The sequence below is a fragment of the Panthera leo genome, chromosome A1 (assembly GCF_018350215.1).
Source record: "Panthera leo isolate Ple1 chromosome A1, P.leo_Ple1_pat1.1, whole genome shotgun sequence".
NCBI lineage: Eukaryota > Metazoa > Chordata > Mammalia > Carnivora > Felidae > Panthera > Panthera leo.
Genome location: NC_056679.1, coordinates 123,338,855 through 123,357,374, shown reverse-complemented (window position 1 = coordinate 123,357,374; position 18,520 = coordinate 123,338,855).

Here is an 18,520-nt window from a genome sequence, read left to right as displayed (position 1 = left end):
CTTACCAACTTAAAGAAAGGCTTCATGCTCTCCATCATGCTTAAAAATTAGAACAATTATGTGACTCGCACCTTGGGTCTTAATAATTGAGGATGTCATTTTCCACCTGTAGCCTACGTTTTCCTAACAACCAATATATCCTCCCTGCTCTTCCCTCTAAGGTTTTGCTGTATTAAAGGGATGATTCACTGGTGGAGCCCGCTTGATGCCTAGGTCTCTTTCAGACAGGTCCTGCATGTCTGTGGTCCAGATGAGTAACCACCAGGGAATGGAATCTTGGGTGTAACTTGAATTTTCAAAGTCCACATCATCCAAGGTGTACCCCAGAGAAATAGGTATCCTACACTGTCACCAGGACTACATCTGAAAAAGCACTTTCTGGGGAGGGATCAGCTTGTTAATTTTTAAAATAATTGCCGTTGTCAAATGCCAGTGAGTTTTAATTCTGAAGTCAAATGAAGAAGGGAGTCCATCAATGTATGTTTTTTATTTGCAAAAACTATGTTTAGAACCACTGGTGATGTATGGAAGTGTTGAATCACTATATTGTACACCTGAAACTAATAATTATACTGTATGTTAACTAACTGGAATTTAAACAAAAAACTTAAAGTGTTTTTTTTTAAGTTACCCAATCGAGTAATATTTGAAATACAGTATATTCAATATTTCCCTTTTCTCTGTGAAGTAAAAAAAGAATGGTCATACTAAAGCTTTTTGTTTTAACTCCTTGAAAATACACTGTCCATATACATAGACCCATTGACTATCATGGCCAATTTAATTGCAAGAGAGATCAAAGAGTTGGGTGCCATAGCTTTCTTTATGGGAATAACAACAAAAATAAACAATGGGTATAATGATAATGAGAAAGTTTCAAATCATAAACAGCTACTTAAAATATCATGAAGAAAAGTACAATTTAAAGTGTTGGAAGAACATGCCGAATGCGCCCAGTTTAAACACTCATTTGTGGAATCTAAAAACAAAACAAATGAACAAACAAACAAAAAGCAGAATTAAGTCTATAAATGCAGAAAACAAATTGACAGTTGCCAGCCAGAAAGGGTGTGGGTAGTTGAACAAAATGGGTGAAGGCAAGTGGGAAATACAGGCTTCCAATTATGGGATGAATAAGTCACAAGAATAAAAGGCAGAGGGAATAGAGTCAATGACATTGTAACAGCATGGTATGGTAACAGACAGTTGCTAGGTTGGTGGAGAGGACAATGTAAGGTATAGAGAAACTGAGTCATTATGTTGTACACCTAAAACTAAGTAACACTGTGTGTTGGCTATAATCAAATAAAAAAATAAAAATAAAAAATAAACACAGGTGACTGATTTGTTGTGTGTATAAATAACTTAAAATCATACTTCTAAACAATGGACTTCCTTTTATAGTAATAGCTTTGAGAAAAATATACAGAATTCAGAGTTGCCTGGGTGGCTCAGTCAGTTAAGCTCCTGACTCTTGGTTTCTGCTCAGGTCATGATCTCATGGTTTGCAGGTTTGAGCCCCATATCGGGCTCCATGCTGATGGTGTGCAGCCTGCTAGGGATTCTCTCTCACCCTCTCTCTCTCTGCCCCTCCCCTGCTCTCTCTCTCTCTTGCTCAAAATAAATAAATAAACTTTAAAAAAAGAAAAAAATCAAAGAAAATACATATGTAGTTCACAAATTGTTCCTTTTATTTCAGGATATTTATTTTCTTTTTGGAGAGAACATATTTTTAGGAATTTTAATTTGATTAATATCATAATTTAGGATGCATTTTCTGTCTTTGGAAACAGTCAATACATTGTATTGAATTTGGTAATCAGGTAAGATATTGCTGTTTAATCAAAAGTGAAGCAAAAGAACAAAATAACAAAAATAAGAATTATTTGCTTTTAACTGCTTCCCTGACAGTTTTGAAAGACGTGAATTTCATGGGTGGAGGAAATGGGGAGTGAGGAGTACGGATAGGAAAGAGAGGAAAGGAAGAAGAGGGAACGAAAGGCATGTGTTGGGCAAGCATTCAGTATTTTCATTCTAAGGAGTGTGGTGTAACACACACATAGACATATACATGCTCCCATACACGTAATCTTAAAGTCTTTTACAGAAAGTTATAGTTCAGATGTCAGACACTAAAAATGTCAAAGGCAACCAATGAAGAACCTTAAAAAGTGTATTTAAATTTTTCTTGAATGCTTTATGGGAGGAAATTTCGTGGTATCTACAGTACTTCCAAATATCCTTAGCAATTAATAGGCGCTCAGAAAATGTTTGTTTTATAACTGAGATGGAAATATCTTTCATTGGCAAAACAAGTGTATTCTGCTATTATTGTGAAATGAAGAAAACAATATAAATAAGAACATTTCATTCTTTGACATAGAAACCTTAGCTTATGTACAATTGGATCCACTCTACTGAGTATAGTAGGTGCAAACTTCTTTAATGTGTTATCAGAAAACAATAAAACATAGATTTTTATAATTAATTATGACCTTAAAGGACATTTACCTCAATCTCTCACTCACTACAAAATATAAGCTAAAGTTCTCCTAAGAAAAGTACCTGGTACTTTTATACTTGCTGGTTCTGTGCTGGATAAGAAAGAACATAGAATTTGATTCCAGATACACTCGAAGAATTCATTCCACTTCTGCCATGAACTGTATGATATGAGGGATTTTCATTAGTTTTTCCAAATCTTAATATTCTTAATAAGGTGGATTTCTGGGTTCTTTACATGCATGTTATACTTATTTCTTTAACTTCCTCAGCTCCTCCTTTAGTGTTTTATTAAAATTTTGCATTCAGCCTCAAAATTATTTAGGTTTGAGTATGACATCACATTAGTGATCCCTATCAACTTTGTATCAGCTATAAATCTAGTAAATATCTTCTTGACCATCATCAACATCACTGACAAACGTTGAACAAAACAGGGTTGAAGATATCTCATCAACTTATCTCCAAGGTTACTCTACTGAAATCAATGTTCACATTTTTTGGCATGGTACCAAGCTCCCACCCTTATGAAACACAACGAGGCATATTGGATATGACTTGCTTTGAAAGAATCTATGCACACTCCTGACTATCCTCACCTTCTTTATTAAGTGCTCATATTATCATATTTCCTGCTCCTCCCCATCATAGATTCAGCACCCCTTTCAAAATAAGTTCTTCATAGTTTCTCATTTGTTTCCATTACACTTGTATTTTCCTAACTTACATCATGATGTTGCTTTTGCTTGGGATGTTCTTTTCTTTAATTGCTTCATGCCTAAATTCTACATGCCTATATTCTACATATCACACAATGAGAAGTGCAAGTTATATTACACTGCACAGAACATTTCTTAATCCTCTAAGGTAGACATCTTAAACCTGTAGCATGAAGATCAACTCTGATTTATTGATATATTTCATTTGACCCACACAGTGGTTTAAAAAAATTAAAAGAGTCCATAACTTTTAAATTTTGAATATTTAACAAAATGTAAAACAGAAGATTTTCTCAAACTTTTTTTGGACTCCTTATTGCCAGGGTGAAAGTTAAGCTGAAGGTTAGGGTAAGGGCTTCATTTAAATGTGTCATTGGTTCACTCATTTGCCTTATTTGTTTGTTGCTGGCCCTAGCAAGCATTTTGAGTTTGAGAATCTTGTGCTTTGACAGTAATTCTACTTATTCTTTTTAATTCTTTTGATATGTGTCTTTACTTTTTTTGTAAAACTGTGTTACTTTGTAAAATTATGTCCATCTGACATCTATTTGTCTGTTTGTCTAGATCTATTTTACTAATATTTTATCCTCCAAATCTCTGTCTTGTATTTAGCATTTATTCCACATTTATTCAAAAAGCAAAGAAGAATTTTTAAATGTTTATTTATTTTTGAGAAAGAGAGACAGAGAGACAGAGTGAGACTGGGTGAGGGGCAAAGAGAGAGGGAGTCACTGAATCTGAAGCAGGCTCCAGGTTCTGAGCTGTCAGCAAAGAGCCTGATGTGGGGCTTGAACTCACAGACTGTGAGATCATGACCTGAGCGGAAGTCAGACACAACCGATTGAGCCATCGAGGAGCCCAACAAAGAAGATTTTTATAAAATAAGCACTATATATTCACCAGAGATCACTAGTTACCATTGTAAGACAACATTTCTCAAAATCTATCCTCTTCCTTCCTTTACACATGTAGATGTTTGCTCTCTAGTTTTCTACCATTCCTTTCATTTTGTTGGTTTCCTACAGATATATTTCAACAGGACTGTAATGTCACTTACAAGCCCCTATATACTTACTTACCTGCTTTCTATTGAGAAAGAGGAACTAGGTCCTAATACTCGCTCTCATGCAAGAACACATGGACAGCCGATCAAAAACTGGGAGTCAGATTTTGCAACCAGCAGATCACTGAGTGGCAATTCTCTCTCTATTCAATTCATATAACTTTCACCATTCACTGCCTTTGCTCCACCGACCACACTCCCTTCATATCCCATTTCATTGTGATCAAGGCTACCTACATTTCCTTATATTACTCTTGCCACAATGGAAATCGAACTAAGTCATAAAGTAAGGACTTTTGCAAGTTAACTGATGTTATGAATCTTAACACAGTATTAAGAAAATTTCTATTTCATTCAAAGATTTCTGTCTTCCTAATTTTCTTTCTTTTTTATGTTTTTGTGTATTTCTTCATGAATTCACAGTTTTTGCAGTTGAATTTTGCACGTGTGTTTTCTTAGCAAGCCTCCCCAAACCTCTTTTTTTTACATTTAAGTGTTGCAGCTCCATATCAATTCGGATAAGATTCAAGAAGACGTTACCACAGCATAACTTTAGGAGCACCAGGAAAGGGTGGCATTATTCCTTAGGAGTCCAAAAAAACAAAAACAAAAACAAAAACAAAAGAAGTTCAGAATAACCTCGTTTTCTTCTTTGACAAGGTAACTAGACTGGTAGATTCAAGCTATAGAATAGACACAATGGATTGAACAGTCTCTCGTGCTGTAATTGTGAAAGTATAAAGATACAGGAGTGGACTACTGTAACTGGTTCAACAACTGAACACAAAGGTGCTGATGGATGAATTCATACACCTGGGAAGAACACACTACTGTCCCAGTCAGTACTTTAGAAACTGACACAGAGGACACACAGAAAGCACGCTTTAAACAGGAAATTATCTCCATATTATCCTCTCCTTTTGTGGTTCATTTCCTTGACTCCTATCGAGAGCATTTCATCTCGCTCATTTTGGCCAGTCATCACAGCATCACCTTGGGTGATTGCATCAAGTTTATCAGTTCGAACGCTCAAGGTGACACGGCTGGAGTCCACACGGCTGGTCATTCATCTCTCTCTTAGAACCTCTCTCTATACACCTGTTCCCCAGAAATCGGTACTGGATTGCTCTGCTCTGCTATTTACTGAGGAGTGTTGTTCTGTAGCTTTTTCTACACCACAAGATTATAACAATCTTGAAAGCAAGATGGGGGTTTACCTTATTTTGTTTTAAATTCTCCTACAGATATTTTCATATTTACTTACATTCTTTACTTATTAATCTTTTGGCCATCTTATCTAAGCCGCCTCCTAACCTTCTATGCCCCTCTTTGAAGTTGACATTTCTCAGTGGTTTCTGGAGGTTTGTGTGGCTTTCCTCCCTCTGCCTCCCAATGGCAATCTGGTACGTGCAACGTTGGGCCATCCCTGTACTCCAAGAGCTCACAGTTTTGCAAGTCAGATACATATAACACAGTTCAAATTTCATTTGGAAACAGTTTAGTTTTTGAAGTGCTATGAGTGCATAAGGATCCAGTTAATTTTTCTAAGTATCATCAGAGAAGGTCTCATTTAAAAAGGATACATCTGCACAACCATGAGTCTTGAAGGATAAATAAGAGTTCTGTGGTTAAGTGAGGCTGGTTGGTAGTGGAGGGGGCATGCTGGAGAAGAGGAGGACACACAGGTATGGATACAACTGAACTAAAAGGCAGGCAAATAGACATGGATGTGGGAAGACAATAGACTGTATGAACACTGAATAGCTCTGCAGGCTGAAGCATGGTCTACCTGGTCAGGATGGTTGAAGGGCACTGATGAGGGGACAGGACCAAGTAGTTCCTAGAATGTCATGGTGTTTTTTGAGTGTGCAGTGGCCCAAGGTGATTCAGAGCTAGCTCTGAATCAGATGGCAATAAAAATTCTTGCTGGCATACTGACTTTTCCCACCATCCTAAATTGAAACATTTCTTCACCCTCTGGAAAACATGATGGGAAACAAGCTAGGGTGAGTTGCACATTGGTAACAATGGAAAAAAGGAAATCATTTCAGCCCAACTAAATGTCTGGCTGTGACTGTTCCCTTTGAAGCTTAATTATAACTGTCAGAAGCAGCTTCTTAAATGTTTGCCAACACAGTACAATATGAGGGGAAAATTCGCCAAAGTCTTAAAATGACAAGGAAGCAGTATTGCCCAGGTCAGGTGATTTAGTTCAAACAAATCATTATTTGGTTTGCCCTAAATTTTGGGGAAATGCCTCTGCAAGAATGTTTATTTCTAAATTCAACAATCTCATTATTTCTGCTATACAAGTTGTCTTCCAGGCCTATCAGCTCCGGGCAGGCGGGGCCCGGACGAACTACCTCAGGGAAAAATAAATGGGAGTGCCTCCCCATTGCTTAACAAAGTTTAGCCAATAAAATTAAATTTGCATTAGCTTGGGATTCACTGTTCTTCGGTGATCTGGCATACCTTATGTCTCAATTTCATCTTCTAGTTTCCTTGCCAAAGGTCAGAGGCTGAAAACACTAAAATCCCAAGTTATCTTCATTTTTCTCTTCCTATATTAAAAAAAATGTTTATTTATTCTTGAGAGAGAGAGAGAGCATGCAGGGGAGGGTCAGGGAGAGAGGGAGCAGAGGATTTGAGTTAGGCTCTGCACTGACAGCAGCAAGCCCAATGAGGGGCTTGAACTCAATGACTACGAGATTGGGACCTGAACCAACGTCAGGCACTTAACTGACCGAGCCCCCAGGTGCCCCATCGTCCCTCTCTTCCTAACTTCTGACCACTAATATTTTCTCTTTCTAAAACACATTTTTGCTCCTTCTGCCTCTCAGAATCTGGATCAACTTTGCTAAGCTGAGGTAAAGCTTATTATAAAATGTTTTCCTCAGTTGCCTGAGAAGGAATCAGTCTTTCTCTTCTAACTTATAGTAAAATTTAAACATTTTATTTATAATAAAAAAAGCATTTTATCTTTCATGACATATAGCACATGGGTATATTATGAGTATGTATCTACTTCATTATTACTTAAAATACTACATGGCCTTTTCAGGGTAGAGATTTATTTGACATTTGACAGTCAAAAATAGTGGGAGCTATAACTAAGAGTTTAATAATAGAGGGGCACCTGGGTGGCTCAGTCGGTTAAGAGTCTGACTTCAGCTCAGGTCATAATCTCACTGTTGGGGAGTTCGAGCCCCGTGTCGGGCTCTGTGCTGACAGCTCAGAGCTTGGAGCCTGCTTCCAATTCTGTGCCCCTCTCTCTTACTCCTCATGCTCTAGCTCTCTCAGTCTCTCAAAAATATATAAACATTAAAAAAAGAGTTTAATAACAGTAAGAAAGATAGGAGATGCTAAATAACTATGTTGGGTGGAAGAATCAATGTTTGCATGAGTGAGTTTTCAAAAGCTAGATTTATTTATCTGGTTATGTTTCATAACCATACATATATGTATGTATGACTTGGGCTCATTGCCTGAGTATAAAAGACACAATCCTGTATCTATCAGATAGTACAACCCAGTAACTCCCTTATGTAGGTAAATTTTGCACCATACCTTTTATTACAAATTGTTTTACATAAGATAATCCCAGTTGATACAACACATTACTTCTATGTATAATAACTTACACAAGAAGAAGTTACCGTCTCTGATATGTAGAGAGTTTTTCTCCAAGCAGTGTTGAAAGACCCAGTCTCCTTTCATTTTGAGCTTCCACATGTGGCTCAAATTTGCTATGCTCATTTGTATCGAGGTAGCTGGAAGAAGAAGAATATCGTGAAGCTGTTCACACATGATTCTTCACCAACTTGGCTTAAAAGTGAAACACAACACACACTCATCCTTGTTGAGAATTAGTCACATTGATCACAGCTATATGCAATGGGGGTAGAAAAATCACTTTGCTTGTTGGGCCTTCTCTTCCCAGCACTGATTCTATATTCTATCAGTGGAGTATGAATTTTATAGACAATTAGCCCCCAGGGCCACCAGATACCACGCACACCCCTTTTCCCACTCTTAGGACACACTCACTTGATTCCTCATAAGAGACAATCTAAAGTGTTATCCAGTCATTGCAACCAGCAAACAGTTCTGACTTCTGAGAGTAGCTCCCTATGGAGACCTGTACCTTATGAAGTGTGCTGCCAGCCCTCATCTCCTCTCCCATACTAACACGTAACGGAGGAGCTTGAACACGGTCACCACAAGTCAGGCTCCCAGTCAAAAAAGAGTGACGAGATACCACATGACCATCACTGGCACACAGCGCTGATAAAATCTACCTACCTGGACCAGTGAAGTCTCCTGCTTGTAGCGGGGCACATTCTTTGATGATACTCTCTCTCTGTTATTTGAAAAAATGCCCCTTTCCCTAGTTCTTGGCAGTTCCTGGCTCTGCCTTCTGATAGGATCTTACTGGCCTTTGTTTCATCAAGGACCAATCTAAGATGGAGTTTGGGAAACATGTTTACCTTTGGAGCTACATTACTTTAAAATCTACTTCTTCATGGTCAAGTTCAGGGGCTTAAACTTTATTTAAGGTAAGTGGTTCTTTTAACTTGACTTATGGTTTCTCTGGCAATACAAATCCTCAAACTTTAGATGTTTCCTAAACTATTTCCTTTTACTTGCTTCCATTTTGGGGCCTGTGTTCAAAGTTCTTTCCTATAGCCATAATTCTAAAGCCTACATTATGTCTTTATTTTATTTTATTTTATTTTATTTTATTTTATTTTATTTTATTTTATTTTATTTGTTTAGTTTAGTTTAGTTTATTTATTTATTTTGAGAGACAAGAGAGCAAGCAGGGGAGGGGCAGGGACAGAGGGAAAGGGAGAATCCCAAGCAGGCTCCACGCTTGGTCAGCACAGAGCTGGAACTCATGAAACTGTGAGATCATGCCCTGAGCCAAAACCAAGCGTCAGATGCTTAACCGACTGAGCCACACAGTGCCCCTGTCTTTTCTTTCTTGATCTCCAGTCCCTGTCTCTACGTTTAAGGGTGGATGGTTTGTGACCATCTGAAGCAATAAGCTTAGGCCGGGAAGCAACATTTCTAATATGATCTTGGCAAGAAACCTGAGTGACTTTATTCAATGGAGGAAATGCATGTGTCTTTTGTTACTAATGGGGCTTTTTCAGTCTGCTTCTTACCATGCAGGTGTTTAGAAGCAAACAGCTTTTCAATCTCCTCGGAAGCCTCACATTTCTGAGGGTTCTCTATGTTCCCTTTAATTTCTACTGGCAAGATTCCAAATACTTTTCTCAACTCATGTCTTTCTCATTATATGTTAAAATAAGAAAATAAAACTCAGAATATACTCTCACTGTGACTCTTTCTGATCTTTCCCCCTAGAATTACAGGCTCAGTAGGCACATGGGATAGCTTTTGATTCATCATGGTGTGGCAGTCATAAAAGCCAGTCTCAAAAGTGTTCACACTCATTGAGGGGTAAGGCCCTTAGCCTGTCTCCTTCAGTCTGGGCAGGTTTGGGAGTCAGTCACCAGAGTATGCCAAAGTGAGACTATGTAAGCTACTAGATGTTATAGGTCATATAAGTCCCCACAGTGTGCACCTGTCAAAACACCTGTTCTTAGGATGCTCCTTTTTGGTGTGCACTTTGAATAGATTTGAAGTGTGACTTTTGTTCAATAAAGTGTTATGCAGACTGATGCATAAAGAACCCAAAACATTTTTGAAGAAATTGAACAAGCCTAGAATGAAAGAGATAGTAAGAAATGTAGAGGCCATGTTTTGTGCCCTGCAATACAAAACATCTATGGGCAGGAGGCAGGCTGCGAAAACTACTTAGCTGTAAACACAGGCCATTTTTTACAGGAGTATGTGCTAGGCGTGGGGGAGCAGAGAAGATAACTCAGAGAGAATAATCAAGAGACCAGAGGACAGGGCAGAGAATTAATCCCAGGTAGCAGTGTGGGGCCTTTATCAAAAACTAGCAACTTGTAGGGGCACTGGGTGGCTTAGTTGGTTGAGTGTCTTACTCATGATTTCGGCTCAGGTCATGAGCTGACGGTTGTGGGATTAAGCCCCGCGTTGGAATTTAAGAAACAAAACACACTGGGTGTGGAGCGTGCTTGAGATTCTCTCCCTCTCCCTCTCTCTTTCTCCCCCTCTGTCCCTTCCTTGCTCCCTCTCACTCTCTCAAAAAAGAAAAAAGGAAAAGGAAAAGAAAAACTAGCAACTTGTGCCCAATTACTGAGATTTATAATGAAGGAAGTGGCATGATGAAATTATATTTATATGGAATTATTCTGGCTGAACATATTGTGCTGATGTGTAATGTTGAATGTTGAATGCATCCTGAAAGAGTGGAAGCAAGATGGTGATTAGAAGATTACTGTAATAATTCAAGTGAAAGAAGACAGTGGTTGCACTGAGGAATTAACAGTGAGGTGATGAAAAGTGGTTAGCTGTAGGATATATTTTGAAGATGGAGCCAAAGGACTTTGCTGACAGATTGCATGCTGGGTGTGAGAAAAAGAGTGCAGTCAAGTATGATTATAAGGTTTTTGGCTTAACGACTGGAAAAACTGGACTTGCCATTTTATGAGCTGGTGAGCAAGGAGGAAGAAACAATGGTGGAGGGAAAGAATGTCAGGAGCTCAGTTTGGGACACAATAAGTTTGAGATTCTGACTAGATACTCAAATAAAAGTGCTGAGTGGGCTGTTGTATACAACAATCTAGATTTCAGGGAAGAGGTACAGATTGGGGGTACAAATCTAGTGGCAGGTGAGATCACTAAGGGAATAAGTATGGGGAAAAATCCAGTATGGGTTCAAAGGCTGAAACCCTGTAGGTGCCACCTGATGAAGGGACTCATGGAGACTGAACTGGAGCATCTTGGAAGTGTGATGGGGAAAAAAGTACTTTATAGAGGAGGGAGTGTTTCATTACATGAAATGTTGTTGATATATGTAAACTGAATCATGGAATGTTATTCAATCTTAAAAATGAAGCAGATCCTGCCATTTTCAACATGTTATAGCTGTAATTCTTCATATTGGTAATTCATGTCTTCTCTTTTTTTTGTTTTCAGTCAGTCAGACTAGAATTTTATCAGTTTTACTAATCTTCTCCAAGAACTAGGTTTTGGTTTTGCTGATCTTTCTGTACTGATTTTCTGTTTTGTTTTTCTTTTTACTTCATTATCTTCTTTGCTATTTCTGACTTCCTCTGTTATACTTACTTTTGTTTTGTTACTTCCACTTTATTTATCTTCTCAAAGTGGAGTTTGAAGTCACTGACTTTAGATCTTCTTTCTTTTAACAAAAGAAGAAAATGTTCAGAATCGGGTTGAGTGTTGTACCACAGTAATGGGCCAGAGTGAAATCTGCAGGTTGATGGTGGTCAGGGGCTAAGCAGGCCATTCAGAACTGATTCTACTTTCTCAAAGAGGAAGTTTCCTCATCTGAGAGTGAGGATGCTGAATGAGATTCACCTAGTGCTTTCTGACTTGATTTCAGCTTATATAGTTTTGATATACTTGGTGTTTTTCAAATTTTTATGTATAGCTTCACATTGCTTTTGTAACGTGACTTTTGTAACATTTTCATCTTCTTGTAATTATACTAGTATATTTAGTATAATGATTGCTATTTTAGGTATTCCTGTCATCTTAACTATTTGCATTTGAAAAAGCAGATTTGGTGTTCTGGATGTCACAGACATCCAGATCCATGATTTGATCTGGATCAAATCCATGATTTGAGTTTGATCATGGATCAAATCCATGATTTGAGTTTGAGTATCTGAGACAGGATAGCTGAGAGCTCAGAGCACATTTCAGAACACAATACTTGTGAAAATGTGAGAAAAATAGGACAGTTGCTTTTGTGTCTCTTCTTCTCTATAAAGTAAGGTATTCCTATGCATTCACCTTTCTTTATGCATTCATTCAAAAAAGCACAAAAAATAAAAAACACAGGAAACAACAGTATTGGCTAGGATGTAGAGAAAAAGGAACCCTCTTGCGCTGTTGGTGGGAATGCAAACTGGTATAGCCACTGTGGAAAACAGCATGGAGTTTCTTCAAAAAATTAAAAATAGACCTACCCTATGACCCAGCAGTAGCACTGCTAGGAATTTACCCAGGGGATACAGGAGTACTGATACTTAGGGGCACTTGTACCGCAATGTTTATAGCAGCACTCTCAACAATAGCCAAATTATGGAAAGAGCCTAAATGTCCATCAACTGATGAATGGATAAAGAAATTGTGGTTTATATACACAATGGAGTACTATGTGGCAATGAGAAAGAATGAAATATGGCCCTTTGTAGCAACGTGGACGGAACTGGAGAGTGTGATGCTAAGTGAAATAAGCCATACAGAGAAAGACAGATACCATATGGTTTCACCCTTATGTGGATCCTGAGAAACTAAACAGGAACCCATGGGGGAGGGGAAGGAAAAAAAAAAGAGAGGTTAGAGTGGGAGAGAGCCAAAGCATAAGAGACTCTTAAAAACTGAGAACAAACTGAGGGTTGATGGGGGGTGGGAGGGAGGGGAGGGTGGGTGATGGGTATTGAAGAGGGCATCTTTTGGGATGAGCACTGGGTGTTGTATGGAAACCAATTTGACAATAAAGTTCATATATCAAGAAAAAATTAAAAATAAAATTATTCTATGATCCAGTCATCATACTACTGGGTATTTGCCCCCAAAATATAAAAACACTGATTCAAAGGGATACATGCACCCCTATGTTTATTGCAGCATTATTTGCAACAGCCAAACTATATATATACATATATATATATAAAATGACATATTTTTAGGTCATAAAAACAATGAAATCCTGCCATTTGCAACAACATGGATGGAGCTACAGAGCATAAAGCTAAGCAAAATAAGTCAGCCAGAGAGCTACAAATACCAGATGTTTCACTCATATGTGGAATTTAAGAAACAAAACAAACAAGCAGAGAAAAAAAAAGAGAGAGACAAACCAAGAAACAGACTCTTGACTAAAGAGAACAAACTGATGGTTACAAGAGGGGAGGTAGGTGAGGGGATGGGTGAAATAGGTAATGGGAATTAAAGAATATACTTATAATGATAAAAAAAATTAAATTAGAAAATGCACATTCATTGTGTTGTCTCACTTTGAGTCTCACAATCTGTGGGGGTACTTATCAATAGGTGAGCTGCTATCTCGTTTTACACATGCTGTAACCATGTGCAATGCCTGACTAGCAAGACTGTAAGTAGCTTCATAACAGATATGAAACAGCCAGTATTTCCTAGAATTAGCCCAAAGGGCACTACATTGACACAGTATCACCTTGTGTAGAATTCTTATGTGGAAGACATATGAATTATGTGAAGACAAAATATGTAGTCACTTAACAAATGTGTTAGGAGGGTATGGTAGATACCCCCATGAAGGGTACACTGACTTTTCCCCTTACTCGGCAGTTATTCTAAAAGAGTGAACTCTGCACAACTTCACTGAAAATAAGACACAAAATTTCTGCTTGACTCATTAGGATGAAACCCTGAAATATGGGGCCTTTCCTCTCCTAAAACTTAGTCACGATGCTAACAAGTCATAATTTCCCTTGGCATGCTGACGTAGGAGGAGGTTGAGTAAATGTGTAATCATTGGAGCTAAGTTATGATTACATACACACAAAAGTCTTGCTTTGACATCTTTCCTTAAGAGCAGTTTCCTCTCTCAATGCCAGAAAGTGTTTGGCAAACTAAGGAAAGCCCTCGCCACAGCAATGTACCTATTCCTGCCTTACTTTTGGTCACACACATATTTCTTTTTTATTTCTTAAATGTTTATTTATTTTGAGAGAGAGAGTATGTGTGTGAGTTGGAGGAGGGGCAGAAAGAGAGAGAGAGAGAGAGAGGTGAGAGAGAGAATCCCAAGCAGGCTCTGTGCTGTCAGCATGGAACCCCATATGGGGCTCTATCTCACAAACCGTGAGAACATGACCTGAGCTGAAATCAAGAGTTGGACACTTAACCGCCTAAGCCACACAGGCACCCTTTGGTCATACAGATAATTTCAACAACACCAAAAAGTTAAGAATTGTTTAGCTATGTTAACGTATAAATACCTTCTGCTTGATAGTCCCAGGGGCTTCTAAGCTCTATTATATCAAAACCTAAACCCCTCTTGATTGCTACTGAATCTGCCTCTTTTCCATGTCTTTTTATTTGATTAGCAGTATCTTTATAGATGAGTGTTCATCTCAGACTTATATTTGGTTTATACCTCTACACTAGCTAGTCATTAAGATGGCATATTCTTCCTTAGTAATCATCTCTAAGAAAGGAAGAATCATAAATCATTAAGTTTGCAAAGGTCTGATTTCAAAGATATTTTTTAATTTTTAATTTTTAATTTTTTCAAAGATCTGATAGTAATCATATAGATGTTGAATAGGTCACACAATGCAGAACATTTTTGAATATGTAAGTATTCCATAGCTTTTAAATCAATTGCAAATACTTAATTTCTTTCTTAATTTTATAATCATTCCTTGATAATTATTTCTATTTCTATCATTTTCTGAATCCTGCCAGTAAGGGCCAGATCTACTTACAAGCAAGTTTTAGGAAAGTTGAAACCTTCAAAATATAAAGTAGAAGTTCTCCATCTACCAAAAGACCAGATAATCTGAGGAAGTTCCTCCTTCCTACTCCTATTGTTAGGCAACTGCCATCATGACAAGGTGAGATGAAGCACAGAGGCAATCTGAGAAAATTTTGCCATGTCTTAGTTTAAAACATACTATGAAAATGTTTTAGAGCCAGACGTCATATTGTTAGTTACGGCTTCAGTGGGGTGATAGATCTCAGGTGGTTAAGTCCTTTTCATTTATTTCTTCATTCGCTTGTTGAATAAACACCTACGTTAGGCCAGGCATTAGAGTAGGTATAGGGAATATTACAATGAACAGTGATATAAAATGTCCCTGCTCTCCTGAAGTTCATGGTCTAGTTATGGAAAAAGAGGTTAGTAAAAATTATCCTTGTGATATGATAGGTACAATAAACAGGTTAGACAACAGAAACATCCATGAAGAAAAGGAAGCCTGAGGAAAGCTTCTTATCTCCTTTTCTTCCCCATAGCTACAAGCAAAAATATTATAACCTGCTATTTTATTTCCCAGATTTAGCTTCCATCCTATACTTTTTTCTTCTGGGAACCAGACTGTGATTCACAGGTTTCTGCTTCCCCTGAATACTACCCAAGGTATGACATCAACCCTAGCTTAACAGCAGGCACAAGGAGATTCTTCTCCCACCCAGCTTCTCATGAGAGCCTGCCTCTGGGGAGCTAGTTTGCGACAGGAAGAATTGGATAGCAACAGAATCTGTCCTCCTCAGGTCACTGATCAAACTCTGTTCTGTACTCAGTTGTCCTAAGTTTTGTCTCATGTGGTGCAGTTGCATGCATAGAGAAGATAAACATAATTTCTAACGGCTGAGAAACATTTTAGATATACAAAGCTTGCACCTGGCTGCAATCTTCCCACAGCCTCCGTAAGAGCAGTCATTAAACCTTTACTTGACTATTAAGCGGGGACTTTACTCCTTTGCAGCGAAGCCCATTCCTTTGTTAGATTACACAGTTAGACAAAGCCTCCCTAATTTTAATTGAGACCTGTCTTTCTGATGATTCAATTTCCCTAATTTTCTACCTTGAAGCCACACAGATCACAGTGTATCTCTCTGTCCCTTGATAGAATCTCTCCCTTTTTTCCTTTCTCTCTCCCATATCCTTTGTTTATTTCTTTCCTTCCTAAACATATCTCATGCTCTCTATCAATATTCTCTTCCATGAGCTAAATGTCTGCAGTTTTGCCTTTTATGTTTAAAATTATTTTATTTTTAAGATTTTATTTTTTTAAAGTAATCTCTACATCCAGCACAGGGCTCAAACTTACAACCCCGAGGTCAGGAGTCACATGCTCTACCTACTGAGCCAGTCAGGCATCCGTGCAGTTTTGCCTTTTAAAAATGGAATGATTTTTAGCACTTTCATTATTTCGATCAAGTTTTTCTACACAATTTCCAATGTCCCATATTTTTCATTAAGTTTTCTACCTATACAGGTGCACAGACACATGCATAATATTCCTGTATATATAATCCTATATCTATTATGAAATATATGATATTCCAGAAGCCACTTCATCAAAATAGAATTTAGCAGGGGTAACTTCTGGCCATGCCAGCACTCCAGCTGACCCCACGGGAAGCAGATGAATGAAATGGCTAACTCCCCAAATTGTGAAAATAGCAAATTGTTATTGCTTTAAAATGCTCAGTTTTGGAATATTTGCCATTCAGCAGTAGATAACCAAAGCAGGGTGGCACAGCAAAACCAGACCACAGAATTGCCTTCTTCTGAATTTTAACAAATGAACCGCAAAAACAAGAAGTGTGTCAAAATTTCATGTCAGCATGTTAAAAAAAAGAATGCCGGGGCGCCTGGGTGGCTTGGTCGGTTAAGCGTCTGACTTCAGCTCAGGTCATGATCTCACGGTCTGTGAGTTCGAGCCCCCCGTCGGGCTCTGTGCTGACAGCTCAGAGCCTGGGGCCTGTTTCAGATTCTGTGTCTCCCTCTCTCTGACCCTCCCCCGTTCATGCTCTGTCTCTCTCTGTCTCAAAAATAAATAAAAACGTTAAAAAAAAAAATTAAAAAAAAAAAAAAAAAAAGAATGCCTGGGGACCAGATCTTGAAGTACATTGCAAAATTTGAAAATAAGAAAAGAAAAAGAACAACCTGAGATGTCAAAGCTTAAGTCTTAAGTTGAAACTTACCCTCAGAAGCAGAAATTATAAGATTACTGATTTCTCCACAATTTCTATTGAAAAGACTATTTGAAGAGTAGGAAGAGGGTTTTTTTTTTTTTTTTTAATTGTTTTCCTCTTTTGATAGATTGGATAGGTGAGGAAAAAAATGAAAAAAAGATGCTATGAGATGAAGGATGAAAAAAGCCAATTTTAAAAAAGTAGATTCACTCATCTCTGATGGAAACTTACACTCCAAATTCCCACATCCAAAAGGGGAAATAAATGAATCAATACAAAGCTATTCTTTCCATGTATATAAGATAAATTGCCACTCATGTCAATTGAAAAAGAGAAGAGACAGCAGAGAGGGCCTAATTCTTCCAGCAAAGGCCCTATTCTTTCCAGCTGAGCTCTCCCTATTTAATCACAAACTTCTCACCACAGGAAAAAAGGAGAGAGAACTAAAATAAGCCCTTATTTGATAGATCAAATGGCAAGGCAATAAAGCTGCATTTAGTAGTATACAGATGATTAAGGAAAATTAATTCGCTCTATGTCAAAGAGAAGTATGGCTAGAGCTGTACATTTTGAGGTTGAAATTAAAATGGGAAAGCTGAAAGGTATGCCAGTCCCTGATCATAGCCAAAGAAAAATTAAGGAGAGCTATGTTATATGAAAGAAACATGATGACGACTATCTGAAAATAAATATAATCCAAGGAAACAAATTACGTTTTTCTTCAGAACTTCACCTTAGTAAAAGAACAGGACTTATTACAACGTAAGATCAAAAGCTAGATAAGGAAAATACAGCTGAAATGTAAAGAAAAATGGAGGTAATGCATAATTTATTAGCCTTTTGATAACTTCTTCCTTTATTTTGCACATTTTTCTATTGGGCTGTTGTGTTTTTCTTATCATCTATAGGAGTTCTTCATGTATTTCTAAGAGCCTCTTGTTGGATACATGTATTGGAAACATTTTCTCCTAGTAGGTGGTTTACCTTTTACTTTACTAATCTTACTAATTTAATTTACTAATTTGCTAAAATTTTGATGAATTTTAATTTTAATATTTTAATATTGCAGTTTACCATATTTTTATTTACACTTCATGCCTTTTTTTGCTAGTTTAAACAATATCTGTATTCTCTAAATTCATGAAAGTCTATTTCCTTCTAAAAGATTTTCTGAATTGTTTTTTTTGAATATCAATTCAAACTGACATTGTTGAGTCAAGATTCACTTTCTCGCATGCGCATATCCAGTTGACTCAGTATAATTTGATAAAGAGAACATGCTTTCAAAATTCTACTACTACTAGGATCTTTTTGTCATAAATCTAATGACCATACATATGTGTGTCTGCTTCTGGACTCTCAATTCCATTCCCCTGGTCTATTTGTCTATCTTTGCAGCAGTATATTTTCTTTATTATTATTG